Raw genomic sequence first — 19,606 nt, forward strand, 5'->3', positions numbered from 1 at the left:
GTCTTGATGCAATTTCGTTTGTGTGTGTTGGGGTGGTTGCTTTCATAGTTCAGGACTTGGTCTGTGTGTGTAGGACTATATAGGACAAACAGGAAGACAGCTAACGATCCGCATCCATGAACATCAACCAGCCACCAAACGACACGACCAGCTATCCTTAGTAGCCACACACGCAGGCGACAAGCAACATGAATTCAACTGGGACAACACTACCATTATAGGGCAAGCCAAACAAAGAACAGCCAGGGAATTCCTAGAAGCATGGCACTCATCCACAAACTCCATCAACAAACACATCGACCTGGTTCCAATATACCGGCCACTACAGCGGACAGCTGAAACTGACAACTGGAAACGGCAGGGACAGGCCACTATAAATGCCGGAGGAAACACCACAGAAGCGCTTCACAGGAGGCTCCCAAGCACTGAGGATGTCACCTAGACAGGGGACGAAACGTTTGCAACAAAAATCTTATGAGTAGTCATAAGCTTGAGAGAAGTTAATTCTGTTTGTTTCTCTTCAGGAACGTTGCCTAATTTGTCGAGGGTGATCCTTTATTGGTTTATTTCATATTTCCAGCATCCACCTTATTTAGCTTTTGCAGATCTTTCATTCGGTGCTTTTTCACTTCCACTAGTTTCTTACTCATTGGTATTTTCTGAAATTGTCAAGTCAATGTGAAGAATTAGGAACTCCGTTGGTACCAACATAAAACCTTGTTTGTCTTGATGCAGAAGATGGGTGAGTTAGTACTACATGAGACTTTGTTGAATGCTTTTTTTAAAATGTAACTGACTGTAAATTCCAGGTGTTTGTTAATAAAATTATTTTTTGTAACGTAGGAAGCTCCATTCAGTTTTAGCTGTGATTCGGTGATATGGCTTAATGCTTTGATGTATGGTATTGACAATCACCTTTAACCAACTGCAAGTAATTTCTAGGATAATACCTGCAAACCTCTCAAGCTTTTGATTACATTGCTCAGTACAAATTTGCATTGAATACCTACCTAGTTGTGAGTAAACTAAACCTCCAAACTTACAGTATGATGTTCAAAGTTAACACTACTAGGTCACTTTCATACAAATGCTAGTGGAAGGTGCTTTGGATCAATGATGAATTCATAAATCTGGAGTCATTACTTTGTCTGATCTCCGAACAAAGCAGCACAAGACTTCTTCAATACACAACCAGCTGTATGTTTTACTAAATCCTGCTTTTAAGATTTCTAATATCTGCAATATTCTGCTTTTTACATGTAGTTTCAACCACTTGATGGTAAACCACTCAATGTAAGGAATGTACTTCCAGAGTAGGTTCACATTAGATTCAAAAAGAAGTAGAACATGCTATCTGCTAAACGTCCTGGATTATTTTTTAAATACATCGGCATATTGAAGGATGTCGCTCAGCATTAACATTTAAAATTGAACAGCCATGACAGGACTTCTGTTTGAATTCACATAGCTCAAAAAGCCTAAGTAACAGGACTGAAATTCCATACAGGTTGCTTAAAGACAAACTGCAGCTGGCAAGTTTAGGTCTGTACCTGCAGACTAAATGTGTCCACAAAATGCAACATGCTGTTATGCGATTTTCTTATCTGCCAGCAATATAACAAAATGCAGTTGTGGTATTCAAAATCAACATGACTTCCATGTTCTGATCCACATCCTATATTTCTTTATACATTTTGTAATGAAAATTAAATCAGTTAACTAGGGTCTATTAACACAGGTTTAAAAAAAAACATTTTTGATCTCTTAAATCACAACAAAGTAGCTTGTACTGTAGTAATGGCATCACCTGCTCTTCCTTCATTCCACCATTTCAAAGAAAATTAGCATGCAAGCTAACTTCAAACTCCCCACATAGTACAACCTTATTCTTAGCTGTCTCTATAAAGAGGTGAAATAACAAAAAAACCCACAAATTTTAAGAATCAATCATTCTACCACAATCTCAAGCATGCCTCGATGACTCTCAACAGATAAAATCTTCCGAATAAATCATGCAATCAGGAAGTGTTAAAGTAGGGCGGCACAGTGCTTAACACTGCTGCCTCACAACGCAAGAGACCCGGGTTCAATTTCTGCCTCAGGCAACTGTCTGTGTGGAGTTTGCACATTCTCCTCGTGTCTGTGCGGGTTTCCTCTGGGTGCTCCGGTTTCCTCCCAAAGTCCAAAAGTGTGCAGGTTAGGTTAATTGGCCATGCTAAATTGCCTGTAGTGTTAGGAGAAGGGGTAAATATAGAGGAATGGGTCTGGGTGGGTAGCTCTTTGGAGGGTTGGTGTGGACTTGTTGGGCCGAAGGGCCTGTTTCCACACTAAGTAATCTAAATCTAAATCTGACGGAGGGAGAAAAATTTTGTGAAATAAACAGATGCAACCATTTTGAGAGAATTATTTTTGTCAAGAAGCTGAAGCTCCTTTCTTCTCTCACCATCCAAACCTTCTTGTTCATCAGTTATAATGGTTTCCCGGCTGTGCATAGGTGAAAGCGAAAGGACAGGTACCTAGTGCTCTACAAATGTAAAGACTAGAATGTAAAAAGCTGTCAGGAGCATGTTTCCCTTGGTGCCAATTCTCTTCTTGGTGTTTGGCTATGCAGTTCATTTTTGCAATTTTACAGCATGGAGTGACACTGTATACATTTCTATTAAGAAAAAATAAACTCTGATAGAAAGTTGTAGACTTGGATGTGAGCATCAGGTTGTAGTTTGAATTGAATTGAATTTATTGTCACGTGTACCGAGGCACAGTGAAACGCTTTGTCTTGCGAGCAATACAGGCAGATCACAGAGATAAGTAGCATAGATTTTTCTTTTTTTAAAATAATATATTTTTATTAAGAAAAAATAGATTTTTAAATATTACAACAAATACAAAACAATGCAATTCAAAACAGTACAAAAATAGTACAAAACTATACCCAAATAATAAAAAAATTCCCCAACCCCAACAACAAACAAATAAATAGTAATAACTCGGCCCAGCCAAACAAAACACTCATACATTCACAGTTTGTCCTCCATGGATATTGGACTCATGAAACACAATCGTTACGGCTATATAAAAGCCCTTGTTAGTGTGGCAGATAAATCTGTGTCCAGGTATTTCAAAAAGGGTTGCCATGTTTTGTAAAAATTCTCAGTTTTGTTGTGTACCATATTTGTGAGAAAATCCAGGGGAATATGCTCCATAACAATTTCCGCCAACCCGACAGGCCTGGGGTTTTTTCTGATATCCAACCTAGCAAGATATTCTTCCTTGAACAGAACGTAAGGATATTGAAAAGTTTTTTCTTATGCGTGTCTGCAGGAAATACAATGGGCCCAAAAGGAGAGAAATAAGGTCCTTCTCCACCCCCACACCTAAAATCCTCTCCATTGCACCCACCACAGCGCTCCAATATGTTTGAAGCCTGTCACAAGACCAAAGACAATGGGTAAGAGTACCCGTGCAGACCTTGCACTTGGGACATGCTGAAGATACCTCTGGTTTAAATTTTGACAAACGGTCTGGGGCTAGGTGGACCCTATGGAGAATCTTCAACTATAAAACATGGGTCCTACTGCAAATTGATATCTTCCTCGCATTCTCCCAAATATCCTCCCATGCCTCTGAAGAAACTTCAACACCCAGCTCTCTTTCCCACATCTTGCAGAGTCGATCAGACTCATCTGAGGGGGCACCCCCCAATTAGTGAGAGAGTGTACTCTTAGCCCTTAGTACCCCTCTTTCTATGTCAGATTTGTAGGGATCAGTCAAAAGTGTGGTCTTTTTTTTTAATAAAATCCCTAACTTGAAAAAAAAGAAAGAGGTCTCTATTAGGTAACTCGTACTTCCGTACTAACTGATCGAAGGACATCATTACATCTCCCTCAAATAAATCACCCATGCAGGATATACCCCTAGCTACCCAATGTTTAAATCCTGAATCTATCATACCCAGTTGAAAACCCGGCATACCCACTAAAGGTGTAAACAAAGATGTTTTGCCAATATTACCTTCTACTCTTCCGAATTGCCCTCCATGCTTTAACAGTATTGATGACTATTGGGTTATGAAAATATTCGCTAACTGTCCTCACCTTGTCCAAAAACAGCAAACTGGTAAGGGGGCATCTTGCCTGGGAGACTTCGATATCTAGCCATATTGAAAAAGGGTCCCCACAAACCCAAATCACTCACGTAGGTCAAGAGCGAGCTTAATTGGTCATTTTTAATGTCCGGAAGGTCTACTCCCCCCAATCTGTGAGGCAATTGCAGTTTGGCTAATTTAATGAGGGGCCGTTTACGGTGCCAGATAAAGGAGCTGAACCAAATGTTCAGTCTTGAGTGTTTGTTTATTGAAAATCAGGGGGAGCATCCATATAGGGTAGAGCAAACGAGGGAGAATATTCATCTTAACAAGCGCTATCCGATCCAACCATGAGACTGGAAGTGCCTCCCATCTTTGGAGATCTTGTATAATTTTTTCAAATAATTGAGTAAAATTGGCTTTGAACAGCCAATCCTGAACTGGAGTAATGAATATGCCCAAATACACAAAACCCCCTTGTGACCACCTAAATGGGAATAAATAGTCACTCTCAAGAGCTAACTCTTTCTTAAGACCACCCATAGGCATAGCCTCTGATTTAGCAAAATTAATCTTATACCCTGAAAAAGCGCCAAACGTTTAATGCATTGTATCAGGCAAGGCACTGAGACAGCTGGATTTGTCAAGAAAATTAGATCATCATCTGCATACAACGAGATCTTATGTAATTTTGAGATCTCCATGAATGGCCTCTGCCAATGCCGGCTGCCCCTAGAAATATTAAAATTGCTTGATCGTACCCCGTTGGTAATGACCGCCGCGAGCGGTACACTGTAGAGAATCTTTACCCATCTTATGAAAACTTCGCCCAGACCAAACCGGTCTAGAGTGTAGAAAAGGTACGACCACTCAACTCGGTCAAATGCCTTCTCTGCATCTAAAGAATCACCAATCCCTGTATTGACTGCTGTTGGCATGCTTGAATTATGTTAAGCAGTCTCCTAATGTTATTGGAGGATCTGCGACCCTTTATGAAGCCCATCTGATCCTCTTTAATAATAGAGGGTAACACAGTCTCCAGCCTTAACGCAAAAGCCTTAGAAAGAATCTTAAAGTCCACATTTAAGAGTGAGATGGGCCTGTATGAAGCACAGTCTTCCGGATCCTTCCCTTTTTTAAAGATAAGTGAAATATTGGCCTCTCTCAGAGATGGTGGGAGACAATCATGACTGTATGAGTCATTAAACATATTCAGCATTGGGCCTGACGGTGTACTTATAAATTCCTTATAGAATTCACTGGGAAGTCCATCAGGACCAGGCCCCTTTCCACTCTGAAGCTGCTTCACAGCTTCCTGCACTTCTTGCTCTGATTGCTAAAAAAGGATTCCATTTTGGCCTGCCCCTCCTCACAATTCTCAGACTGATATAACTTAGAGTAGAATCTCTAGAACGCCACATTAATCTTTTTAGAATCACATGTTAGGTTCCCAGACTCTTCCCTAATTGCTGTAATGGTTTGTGGGATACTTCTCTTACTGGCACGGTATGCTAAGTATTTTCCTGGCTTGTCACCATGCTCGTATAACCTTTGCTTTGCAAAAGCCAGCTCCTTCTTTGCCGTCTGCGTGAGCACGAAATTTAGTGTAAACCGCAGTGCTGTAATCCTCTGTCGTTTGACCAATGAGGGTCTGTCAAAATAGGCCTTCTCGGATGCCTTCAACCGTGCTTCAAGGAGACATTGCTGCTTACTCTTCTGCCCCTTCCTAATGGTGGAAAATGAAATAACTAACACCCTGGCATAAGCTTTGGCAGTTTCCCAGAGAACAGATGAAGTATCAACTGAGCCTATGTTGATGTCTAGGAATGCCTGACATTCCCTAGAGAAATACTCCACAAACTTACTGTCCATGAGAATAAAGGGGTCCATTCGCCAGTACCTTGAATCCATTGTAAGATCCTTAATCTTAACCATGAGGTATACTGGAGCATGATCAGAGATGGCAATATTACCAGTCATACAGGATGCCACCAAATCCAGGGTTACCGCAGGGGTCAGAAAAAAAAAATCAATCCTCGTGTGACATCTGTGCGGATTGGAGAAAAACGTGAAATCCCTACCTGTAGGGTGGAGACACCTCCAGACGTCCACCAACCCTAATTCCCCACACAAACCCAAAAACTGTTTAGTTTGTGCAGAGGGTATCGAGGGACCTTTAGGCAACCTGTCTACTGTGAGGTCCATGAGGTAGTTAAAATCTCCCCCTATAATGATGTGCCGAGACTTGAGACTTATCAGTTTAGAAAAAGCATCTACCAAGAACTTAAGAGGATGAGCTGGGGGACAATAAACATTTAAAATGCCATATTCTTCCCCATTTATCAAGGCTTTAAGAATTACAAACCTCCCGTATGTGTCTTTAAAACATTCCAACAATTTAAATGAGAAATTTTTCCTGACTCCCCTACTTCTGGTATTAAATGATGAAAAATAAACTCGGTCAAAGCCATTCTGCTGTAATTTCAGATGCTCCTTGTCATCCAAATGTGTCTCCTGTAACAAAGCAATATCCACCTTCTCCTTTCTAAGACTCAAGAGGACCTTTTTCCTCTTAATTGATGAGTAACTTCCCTTGATATTCCAGGTACACCATTTAATTAAATCATTAGCCATAATCTTTTGCAATTACATTTAAATTCCAGAGAGGAGGAACCCGAACCACAAATTGCTGAGCCTAAGTGTTGCATGGTCCACCAAATATAAAAGCCACTACATTTAATAAACATACAAAATTATTGATAACAAAAGAACAACAAAAACCAGAAAACAAACCAACATATAAAGCGCCAATAGCGCTGAGTAAGGGAACTCACCCCCTGCCCGGAGGGGGCAACTACCCGTCCCGAACTGCCCATAAATAGGAATCTAACCATCTCAACCACCTTCACTTCTCCTAGCCAGAGCCGCATCGCAAGCACAAGCTAAAAAGAATAAAAACTCCATAGAATATCAATATGAATAAAAAAATTATTTTATTAAAAATAGGGGAATAAATATCCCACCCATTCTTTGTTATGTCCTAACTTAGAAATTTAAAATGTACATCTTAACCACCGCCAGACATAGTTTGAACCAAATTATTATCAATAGAGGGAAAAAAAGGGGGAAAAACAAAGCTCCAACCGAATTTTCTCCATTTCTTTTACAGAATGATAAATGCATACCCAAGCAACAATATTTATACATACTACAATTGTTTAAATTAGGTTAGTTTGTCCACAAAGTCTCTTGCCTTCTCCGATGTGTCAAAGAGATGCATGGATCCATCTAAGGTGATCCGAAGCACTGCCGGATATCTCAGGGAGTACTGAATCCCAAGTTCCTTCAGTCTTCTCTTGACACCATCACATGATTTTCGTTTTGGGATCACCGCCGCTGAAAAGTCCTGAAAAAACATGATCTTAGACCCCTCGTAACTTATGGCTTTTGGATCCTTCCCCTGGAGTCTGAAAGCCTCCATGACTCTCTCCTTATCCCGGTAATGATGGAACCGCACCAGGAAGGACGAGGGCGTTGACCCAGACCCAACCTCCGCGCTGCGACCGGGTAAGCCCTCTCGATCTTCAATCCTCTTATGCCAGTCTCCAAGTCAAGGAATTTCGGAAGCCAACCTTCAACAAATTCCACAGGCCACTCACCTTCCTTACCCTCAGGCAGACCGATGATCCGAATGTTTTTTCTCCTGCCCCTGGTTTCAAGATCATCCACTTGGTCACGCAAATTACAAACCTGCGTCTTCAGGGCTTGGATCTCTTCCTTGAATGAACTGGCAGTTTCCACCACTGTGACCCTGTGGTCCACCTCATCCGTCCTTTTCTCCAGGTCTCCCAGCTGCTGCTCATGCTTCTGCAGCATGCGAGAAACTGGAGCCAGCTTCTCTTCAATCTGTTTCCCCAACATCTCACGAGATTTCGAGAGGTGGTTCACCAGGTCCTGGAGAGTAATCGGCTCAGAGGCTGCTGCAGGCCTGGCCTCAGAAGCTCCTCCTCCCTTTTTAGGCATTTCTGGACAGCTGAAAATACAGGTAAGTCAATTTTTAAATGTCTCTTGGGGCTCCACAATCTTTCCAACGCCCCAAGAAATCCTGATGACCTGGGTTGGGCGGGTTAAAGGACGATTCTGCTCCTGCTGTGATGTGAAGCGAAGCTCTGCAGTGTGATCTTCTCAGATCACCACCATCTTAGATCCCCCGCATAGATATTTTCTAATCAAGCTGTTCACAGATTTACTCATAGGTATACCTCCAGAACAGGTGGGACACGAATACTGGTCTTCTGGCTCAGAAGTATAAACACAACCACTGCATCACAACAACCCTTAAAAAAGTCATATACACTGCACAGATTTATTTATTCTTTGGTTTGGCCTATTGGGACCACCAGCCCATTCAATTATACAATCACCAGGAGATAAGCAAGTTCAAACAAATGAGATGAAAGTAAACCAAATTGTGGTTTCAATAGCGTTATCATATAAATACAATAATTTGGGATTATAAAAACAGTTCCACTCACTGAGATCCAATCTAGGATAGTTACAGTAGTACAAACCACTAAAACCAGAGCCAACTTCCTCATTTTTTGTTGTTTTGCTCCAAACACAAAATACAAATAGGAGTCACTGTAATGAGTAATTCATGCTTGACAATGAAGATGTTTAATTGGCATACTTTATGGCTTAATTTCTTGTCTTTGGGCCTTCCAAAATTGCTGAGGATTGCCTACACTAATCATCAAATGGAAAACTGCATTGCTGATCTGTGTTGTTAGACTGTGAGTTCAGCCCTGCCAAGGAGGGTATTAAAACCTCTGTTTGGGACAGTGCTACCACTTTAAATCCAGCTGAATACCAATCCTCAGGTGAGGTTTGCTATCTCTGGAGGCAGTAATGATGGTCATACTATTTTGCCTGTCCTCGGATTTTGCCTGTCCTCGGATGCTGCCTGAATTGCTGTGCTCTTCCAGCACCACTAATCCAGAATCTGGTTTCCAGCATCTGCAGTCATTGTTTATACTATTTTACCAGCCTGTCAATAGGTGGACAGTCTAGTATAGCACTAGTCTAGTAAAGGAGGGGTAGGGAAATCGGTTGTTGCATTTGGCAATTTGTAGTAGAAAGGTTACAAAGGTATTGAATTTGTGGTTACTCATCACTTGCATCTAAAACTATAATATTTACATATCAGGAGTATGTTTCACTCTTCATGCTCTAGTCTGTCGATAAACAGTCTTCGTATTTTATCATATTGTGTGCTGTGAACACAAACCACAATTTCTGGGATTCAGCTGTTATTATTTAAAGTTTGTTATTATTTCTTTTGCCTCAGAGAACAATACTGTCCAGAGTAGCTAAACAGAAAATTGTTGTCTAATCTTGCGATAGCTGCACAAATTCCAAGTGATAAAAAAAATTCCACACCAAACCACTGTGCACTATGTAAATATTTATAAGGGAAAGGAATTGATGGTATGGGAAAATGAAAAAAAATTCTACATTACATAGGGTGAACTGAGTCATTCTTATTCCAAACCATAGAGTAAATAAAATGCTAAATTAGGAAGCACTGGCAATATAATATGATGAATATTCAACTTTCCTCAGGCATGGCTGGGTCCAAATTGTCAACGTCTGAAGGTTATGTGGAGTCCCTGGGGGATGAACCGGCTGAGTAGACAGACACTGAGGAAGGAGATGAGGCTGTAATAGCAAGATTGCTTCAGAATGCGGTTGAAGAGCTACATGCAGAGGAGGTAACCTGGGGATAGCAGTGGAAATGTGTGGTCTCCTCTATACTGGGGAGACCAAACGCAGATTTGGGGACAGGTTTGTGGAGCATCTATGCTCTGCATGCATCAACCAACCCGACCTTCCGGTTGTCATCCATTTCAATTCCCTCAGCGACATGTCCATCCTTGGCCTCCTCCACTGACAGAGTGAGCCAAACAGAAACTGGGAGGAACAACTTGATATTTCGCCTAGGAAGCTTACTGCCAATGGTGTCAATATTGACTTCACCAGGTTCAAAGTCCATCCATCCCCAACCTTATCTCATGCCCAGCTTCACCCCTCCTCTTCGCCTCCCTGACCTGCTCTAATCTGTCCATTTTCCCATTCATCTATCTGCTCCACCTTTCCCACTAAACAATCACAATAATCCCCTACCTGCGTTCACCTACCACCATCCTAGCTACCTTCACCCCAGCCTCACCCCCGTTCCTCTATATACTTCTGGACTGCCCCCCTCCCTAGTCCTGATGAAGGGTTTTGGCCTGAAATGTTGACTTTCCTGCTTCTTGGTTGCTGTCTGACCTGCTTTGCTTCTCCAGCTTCACACCTACTAACTCTGAACATTCAGCTGTCAGATTGAGTAAGCCCACATTAATAATTAAACTTGACAATCTGGACTTGTGTGTGCTTGCTTAATGTGATTATTATTTAAATGTACAGCTGAGCAGAACAAGGGACACTAGCTCCAGAGATTAATGTAAGAGTGGGCGAGTGTCATGGATGTTACTTGCAACATTGTAGTAAAACATTGCATATAGCATGAACTGCGGATGCTTCTAAAATTGAGGCAGAAGACACTTTATCCTAAATTCAGCTTGCAATCGTTGTAGACATGGATTGCTTAGGGTCAAAATGAATGCAAACAGAATGATATAGGAGAGATGGAAATCACTTTGCTTATAATTGATGTGTAGTTATTTGAGTGTTATCTAATTAATTCCACTTGCCCTACAACCCTACAATTCATTTTGCTTTAAGTACTTAATCATTTGTCCTTTTAATGTAACTGAATCTCCTTCCATCATTCTTCCAGTCAGTGTGTTCTGGATTGCAACTTGGTTTGGAAAATAAGTTTCTCTGGTTCTTTTGCCAATTGCCTTAAACCTTTCTTCTGAACACTGACCGTTCGACCACTAGAAACGATTTCTTTTCACTTACTATATCAAATGATTTTGAACATCTCCACCAACTCTCCTTTAACCCTCATATCTTAAAAGGAGAATAACCCCAACTTTCCCATCCACTCCATTTAAGAGAAATATTTCACTCTTGGTGCCCTATTAGGGCATGCTGCTGCACCCTCTCAAAGAAAGAACAAAGAAACTTTACAGCCCAGGATCAAGCCCTCCAAGCCTGAGCCGATCCAAATCCACTGTCTAAACCTGCCACCCAATTCCTAAGCATCTGTATCCCTCTGCCTCCCACCTACTCATACATCTGTCCAGACATAAGTTAAATGAATCTACCGTGCCTGCCTCTACTACTTCTATTGGCAATGCGTTCCAGACACCTACCACCCTCTGTGTAAAGTACTTGCCGCGTGTATCCCCCTTAAACTTTCCACCTCTCACCTTGAAAGCCTGACCTCTCGTTATTGAATACTTCATCCTGGGAAAAAGCTCATCTCTATCGATCCTGTCCATACCGTTCATGATTGTGTAGACCTCATTCAGATCCCCCCTCAATCTCCCTTTTTCTAATGAAAACAATCCTAACCTACTCAACCTCCCTTCATAGCTAGCACCTTCCATACCAGGCAACATCCTCATAAGTCTTCTCTGTACCCTCTCCAAAGCGTCCACATCCTTTTGGTCATGTGGCGACCAGAACTATACACAGTATTCTAAATGCGGCCGAACCAATGTCTTGTACAATTTTAACATGACATGCCAGCTCTTATACTCAATACCCCGTCCGATGAAGGAAAGCATGCCATATGCTTTCTTGACCACTATCCACCTGAGCAGCTATCTTCAGGGTACAATGGACCTGAACTCCCAGATCTCTCTGCTCATCAACTTTTCCCAAGGATCCTCTGTTTACTGTATAATTTGTTTTAGAATTAGACTTCCCAAAATGCATCACCTCACATGTGCCTGGATTGAACTCCATGTGCCACTTCTCCACCCAACTCTCCAGTATATCTATATTCTCCTGTATTCTTTGATAGTCCCCTTTGCTTTCTGCTACTCCACCAATCTTTGTGTCATCTGCAAACTTGCTGATCATACCAAGTGCCTCTTGCAGATCATTTATGTATATCACAAACAACAGTAGCCCCAGCACTGATCCCTGTGGAACACCACTGGTCACCTTTCTCCATTTCGAGAAGCTCCCTTCAAATACTACCGTCTCCTGTTGCTCAACAAGTTCTTTATCCACCTAGCTAGAACACCCTGCACACTCAACTTCACTTTCTCCATTAGTTTACCATGGGAAACTTTATCAAACACCTTACTAAAGTCCATGTATATGTCATCAACAGCCCTTCCTTCATCTATCAACTTGGTCACTTCCTTAAAGAACTCTATTTAGGTGGTAAGGCAAGATCTCCCCCACACAAAACCATGTTGCCTTTCACTGATAAGCCCAGTCTTTTCCAAAAATAAATAGATTTTATTCCTCAGTACCTTCTCCAGCAACTTTCCCACCACTGACATCAGGGTCAATGATCTGTAGCAATCCAGAGTAATCCTCTCCTAGGATATTATTCCCAACTTAATGTTGGACAAAACAATACACAATATTCCAGTTGAGGCCAATCCAGGATTTTTGTGAAGGACGAGCCTAAGCTCCTTACTTTTGCGCTCATGCTCTCAATTAACAAATCTAAGGATCAAATGTGCATTTTCCAAACCACCTTTTCAGCAACAAATTGAACATCAACTTTAAAAAAAAAACACATTCATAGGATATGGATATTATTGATTAGTCTAGCTTTTACTAGTGGCGGTGAGCTGCTTTCTTGAACCACTTCAATCCATTTAATTGAGGAAAAGAGTTTTCTACAATTCCGACTGTTTAGGGATGGTCATATTGATGGCAGATGGCTTGGAAAGGAACTTGCAAGTGGTGATGCTCCCATGTAGGTGCTATCCTTGACTTCTAGATGGTATTGGTTGTGGGTTTGGATGGTGTTGTCATTGCAGCCATGGTGAATTTCAGCAGTGCATCTTGCATATGATGCACACTGCAGCGGCAGTGATGATGGTGGTAAAGGCAGTGAATGTTGTGGATGTGGTGCCAATCAAGTGGGCTACTTTATCCTGGGAAGTAACAAGCTTCACAGAATCATACTTGAGTGTTGTTGGAGAGCTGCACTTAATTGCCAACCACCATTCACAACCAGATGTAGCAGGACTGCAGAGTTTAGATCTGGTCCATTGTGGCATCACTTAGCCCTATCTATCACTTGTTGTTTTACATGAAAGTAGTCCTGTGTTATAGCTTCTCCAAGTTGACACCTCATTTTCAGCTATGCCTGGCACTACTCCTGGCATGCCCTTCTCTACTCTTCATTGAGCGAGGATTGTTGCCAAGTCTTATAGATAATGATCACAGTGGAGTATATGCCAGGTCCTGAGGTTGCAGATTGTGTTGCATGTCCAATTCTGGTGCTGCTGATGGCTGACACAACCTCATGCATGCCTAATCTGCCACATCTGTTTGAAATCAATCCCATTTAGCATGCTGGCTGTGTCGCACATCTCATCGCCTGAAAAACTGCGCAGTGGTCACTTCTACGGATACTGGCATGGACAGATACATTTGTGACAGGCAGATTGATGTGGGTGAATTCAATTTTTTTTCCCCTTGTTGATTCCGTCAGCACCTATTGAATACCCAGTGTAACAGCCTGTCAAACAATGTGTCTTTCAGGACTCAACCAGCTTGGGCAGTAGTGATACTGTCAAGCCATACTTAATCATGGACATTGAAGACTGCATTCTGCCTCTTTGCCACCTATGGTGCTTCTGCTTGATAATATTTGACTTGATTCCATGAGATTTCATATAATTTGGAGGCAATGCTGACGACTCCCTGGAGAAATCACTCCCTACTGTATTCCACTTGTAATGTTAAAGATAAAATTGGACTGTCTCCCTGGATATTAATGTAATATTAAAAGGGTTAAACTGCATTGTCTTTCCCCAGAAGCTAAACATCCTGGAAGTGAGTGGAGATGACATTCATGCAGGAATGCGGATTAGTCCCACTTCATTTAGACAGTCATTTACTACTACAACCCTTCTGGTATTATCAAATTCAACTCTCATTCAGCCCCTTCCATTCTGAAATACTTTCATAGCCATCCCCTAGCCAATCAGGTTCGCTTGCATGATCACCCCCGATACTGAAGCATATCACACCTACATTTTCTGGGAAAGTAGCGGAGCGAGAATCCATTTGCAGGGCTACCCCGAAGCCAGGACATATCACACCTACATTGTCTTGGGGAATCACGGAGTCAGGAAATTGTATGCATAACAATTCCTCAGGATTAGGGCATTTACATTATCTCCGAGGATGACCTCATCCTACCATTGTATCTGATGTAACATGTGATTATGAGGGTCAGGGGATGGCCAGAATACCTGTAAGCATTACCAACTGACCTGTATAAAGAGTATGAGTTTTCTTTGTTCGGGGCCTCATTTTGACTCAACTTCACACAACTAGAGTGTCAGAGGGGTCAGCTAGCTTGTACGAGCTTTAATAAACTAACTTTTTGCAGACGTTGGTGTCTGCAAATTGCATCATGTATGTGAAATCTCAGCAAAAGAACCTACACACTGTGCTGCCATCTCTGCTGTCTGTGTCTTGCAGTTTGGATAGGACACACTTGGGGATGGTGATGTTGTTGTCTAGGCCATTGCCTGTGAGGTATAACTCGGTGAGTATGATTATGCCAGGCTGTTCCTTGACTAGCCTACAAGACAGCTTTTCCATTCATGGCACTAGCCCCCAGATGTTATTAAAGAGGTCTTCGCAGGGTTGACAAGACTGATTGGAATTTGTCATTTTTGGGTGCTTAGATTGAAGCCTGGTAGTCTGTCGGGTTTCACTGGTTTCTGGATTCCTGAAGAAGGGCTTATGCCCGAAACGTCGATTCTCCTGTTCCCTGGATGCTGCCTGACCTGCTGCGCTTTTCCAGCAACACATTTTCAGCTCTGATCTCCAGTATCTGTAGACCTCACTTTCTCCTGTCTGGTTTCACTGCTGATTTGCGACTTTTTTTTAGCAGCCTGATACAATTATGTGGCTTGATAGGCCATTTCAGAGGATAATTAAAATCCAACCACATTGCTGTGGATCTGGAGTTACATGGATGCCAGATCAAGTAAGGACCACAACCTTCCTTCACTAAAGGACATTATGGAACCCATTATTGGATTTTACAACATCCAATAATTGATTCAATCATCATTAGATTATGAATTTTTGATTTCAAAAGGCATATAGATTCCAGCATCTGCTGTTGCATGGATTCAATCACAGTCCTCTCAACATTACCTGGATATCTGGATTTCTAGTCAAGCAACCTGCCACCTTCAAAAGATCTAAGCAACAGAATTAAGGTCAATTCCAATGACATCATGGCAGATAAAGTAATATTTCTTTCATAATTTTATGTACAGCAGGAGGCAAGTACTTTATTGGATAGTCTCAAACTAAAGTTATAAAACATCATTAACATATTGTTTCTATTAAGTGATAAGACTGTGTAAACAACTTCCACATCTTAAAGATTAATACTCAATACATTCCCCAAACAATATAAAGAAGCTGTCCTCAATCGACCCAATCTTGCTTGCTAAATAGCATTGTTCAAAAAAAAATCAAAAAGTATGAAGATACCACAAAGATATAAGACACATTGACACAGAGCAGATCCCACTTAGTGAAGAAGGGCTTATGACCGAAACGTCAATTCTCCTGCTCCTCGGATGCTGCCTGGCCTGCTGTGTTTTTCCAGCACCACATTTTTCAACCCCACTTAGTGAATGGCAAGGGTTGCAATCACCCAGACCCACAGTGGTTCTACTCTAGACAAGTCAAGCCCCATTTTTTGCTGGGATTTTTGAGAGGCTTCAAAAAGTTGACTTAAAAGGGAACAGTAATGACAGTTTAAGTGCACCCTAGGCTATGTTCCCACCAGGCTGCAGGAGTATGCAACTCTGCAGACATGTAAACAACACACATATCTACAATAGAAAAAGACATGGCACAGATTATTTTGGTCAGGCACAGCACAACTAAATTTTAAAGGGATTTTAATCAATCTTGAATGCTTATTATGGGAAGTAGATGATCAGACAATGCAACAGAAACACTTAGGAAATTATATCATGGCTTGAATTTTTGTTGTGCTTCTGCTGCATTTCCCCAAAAACTTAATCCCTTCAAAAGAACTTCAGTGGCCACCACATCATGAAGTTGCGAAAGGTACTACATACTCGAAGCACTTTCTTTATTTCTAATAGAGTAACACCAAGACAAAGCACCTCATGATATGAAGAAAACAAATAAAACTCAATAGCATTCAAAAGGTAACAAACTACAAGAGTAACATTTAAGCAAACGTATCAATTGACTAGATAACATGACAAAGGTCACATACCAGTAATACTAACTTCTCTATTTTCTCCTAAAGATAAAGCCTGGTCTTAGATACTGTGAATACTTGTCTCCAGTATCATTTAAAGTATTAACATTACTAGGCATTCCTAGTCTTAGAAGTGTTGTCTCAAACAGAAATTTCCCACAAACCAATTTTTCCTTTATTATATATCTAAATAAACCTGTTGGACTATAACCTGGTATTGTGTAACTTTTAACTTTCTCTATTTGGTCGAGTCTTACTCATTCTTTTTGCTAAGAGGTCAAACAGGCAAGTAATCTATTGTCAGTCTCAGGAAGTAAGAATGCTTAGACTCAATTTATTATTGTGTTTGTGATAAAACAAATTGCTTTAATAAAGCATCTCTAACTAAGTAAAGCACCCTAGAACATAATCATATAAAAAATGATACAGCCACAGGAGATCGGAGGTATCGATGACTTGACAAAAGAACGGCTTTGAAAAGGGTTTTAAAAGGGCAGGCAGTAGAGTGCTCAACAGTGGGAATTCCAGAGTCTTGATCCAGAATGACACAGCTACCAATGGCACGGTGAAAGAAGTAGAATAAATATTTGTTTGGCTGTACAGAACCAAAACAGAAAGTTAAAGTCAAAGCTTTTCGAAAGTGGGAGCAAAAACAACTCAGGGACTTCCGAGATTGCAGAGACTTCCTCTTAGATGACATAACTGAGGTGAGAAACAATCATTACAGTAAAAATGCACAATGCCAGCCAACCTATAGTTTCCCAACATAAATATCTAGATGGATGCTGGAAATCTGAAATAAAGAAAAACAGAAAATGCTCGGGGTTTTAAGTAAATACAAAATCAGATTAGGCAACATCTATGGAGAGCAAGAGAAACAATTAAAGATTTTCATTCCTCCTCCCCATCCCCTTGCATTTTCTGTTGTTATGACCAATCTATACTATCAGGGTGATGCCTGAAGACACCTACCACCATCCCCCTGCTTATCCACCACTCTCTGGAAGATGCACATATTTCTTCCCCTGTCTCTTGTTTGACAACACCGTTTGCCTCAGGAGCCCTGACCACATATTCCTGTGAGGGATCTTCACCCACAGTGAGTCAGTTCACACAGGGAGAGGGAGCTGAGTGAAAGGCCTCTCCCCCTCACCCCACAACACAGGGCCCGGCCCCCGGGGGGTACAGGGGAGGGGGGCGGCAGCAACAATACTCACCGCAGTCAGACCCTCCATCCAAACCCGGCCACGACGGGCCTTCAGCCCCAACAGCTTTCAGTTGAGGCCTTGTCTTCCCGGCCTTCCAGTCCCGGTTCTCCCTCACTCACTCACTCCAATCGGACCCTGAGCCCCAGCACCGGGTCGCCTCCTCTTCTTACTCTACAAACGTTGTCCCCGCCTCCCCCCAACTACCCTACATCCGAACCTGCTGGCTGCCCCCAGGAGGAGCGGGGTGATGGGGAATCCTGACTGACAGTCCTGCTGACCCATGGCAAGTCGTACCGCCGAGTCGGTCATCCAATCGAAAAGGCGGTGGCGGTGCTGGGCGGGGCCGATGCCAGCAAGTTCGGGTGAGGAGGAGGTGGTGGCAGCGGAGGGTCCGCGCATGCGCTGCCTACGTGTTTGATCCCGGGTCCCGGCGGCGCGAGGCACATTACTCGATGCAAAAGCTGCTGTGAGGTGCATGCAACATTTTGAACCACCCCCTCATTTATAAAAGCGAGCCCACTGAGCGGCAGGAATGATTAATAACTACAGGGCTGTCTGATGCCAGGTTCTAATACTCCTCCATGACTCCATCACCTTTCCCAACTAGCCTCTTGCACATGATTAGGTTTCATGGAACTGAGCCCCAAGAATGCAATAAAGAGACCTTGAAGGCTATTGGGGCTGGGTTGGAGAATGAGCAGCTTTGCACTTGCCATCCAGTGTTTTGTTTTGTGTGTGCTGAAAGGTGCATGAGAGACTGTAGAAGGATAGAAAGGTTCCAGCACAGAAGGAAGCAATTCAGCCCATGTTGTCTGCACTGGCTGAATAAACTAGCCACTCATTCTAATCCCACAGTCCAGCACCTGGTCCATAGGCTTGATGGAACTGGCACTTCAGCTGCAGATCCTGGTTGTTTTAACTGAGTTGAGGGTTTCCATCTCAACCACCAAACTGGGCAGAGAATTCCAAACATGCACCACTCGGTTAAAAATACTTTTCCATCAGGTCCCTCTCATCTTTCTACCAATCACCTTCACTGTTCTTCCATTAATTGACCTTGCTACTCAGAAAAATAAGTCTTTTCTGTGCACCCTATTCAAGCTTATAATCTTGTGTATCTCAACTAAGTCACTCCTCAACCTTTTCAGTTCTAAGGAGAACAGACCTAACCCATTAAATATTTCCTCATACCTGAAACTTTCAAGACCTGGCAACATTCTTGTAAATATGGTCTGTACTCTCTTGAGGGCAATTATGTTCATTCTATAATATGTTGGCCAGAACTGTACATCATCATCATTGGTGATCCCTTGCAGATAAGGATGGTTCTCTTGCACTGTCAGGGTGGGTCCATAGGTGACTGTACAGACTGATAAAGCTACCACAGGCTCTGTCCCATTTGGGGCAGGTGGTGGTCAAGAGAAGGGGTAGGTGGGGCAATGGTGTGACTGCTCCTTTTGCTGTTTTTGCCATGCTTCCATTTTTCCCAGAACTGTACACAATACCTAGCTTTGCCCTAACCAGTGTCTTACATAGTTCCAGCACTCCATCATTGCTCTTGCTTTCAATATCTTGCCCAATAAAGGAAAGCATTACTTGTGCCTTCTTTGCCATCGTAACTACCTGTCCTTCCATCTTTAGGGACCTGTAGACATATACTCAATGGTCTTTCATTTCATCTACCCATTGCAATGCTCCTCTTTACAACATAACCCCCCACCCTCCCCAAATATATAACCTTATATTTCTTGTGGAGCTGCTGGTGTTGGACTGGAGTGGACAAGGTCAGAAATCACATGACACCAGGTTATAGTCCAACAGGGTTATTTGAAATCACAAGCTCTTGGAATACTGCTCCTTCATCAAGTGAAGTGAAGCACACAGGCACAGAATATACAT

The 19,606-nt window shown here is 42.1% G+C and overlaps 1 protein-coding gene across 2 annotated transcripts in view; it reads right to left on the minus strand.

Annotated features, from left to right (window-relative positions):
• The window catches only part of lysmd4 (LysM, putative peptidoglycan-binding, domain containing 4), a 25,690-nt gene extending 7,368 nt beyond the window's left edge, over positions 1-18,322 (minus strand). The window contains exon 1 of one of the 2 annotated variants that reach the window (XM_043677536.1): positions 17,925-18,322. The gene's annotated coding sequence lies outside the window, so the exon portion shown is untranslated. Of the gene's footprint in view, positions 1-17,716; positions 17,901-17,924 lie in introns of those variants that run through there. The other variant, XM_043677535.1, reaches the window with a different exon arrangement.
• Between the last annotated feature and the right edge of the window lie 1,284 nt (positions 18,323-19,606).

This window comes from Chiloscyllium plagiosum, chromosome 36 (genome assembly GCF_004010195.1).
Source record: "Chiloscyllium plagiosum isolate BGI_BamShark_2017 chromosome 36, ASM401019v2, whole genome shotgun sequence".
Taxonomy (NCBI): Eukaryota; Metazoa; Chordata; class Chondrichthyes; order Orectolobiformes; family Hemiscylliidae; genus Chiloscyllium; species Chiloscyllium plagiosum.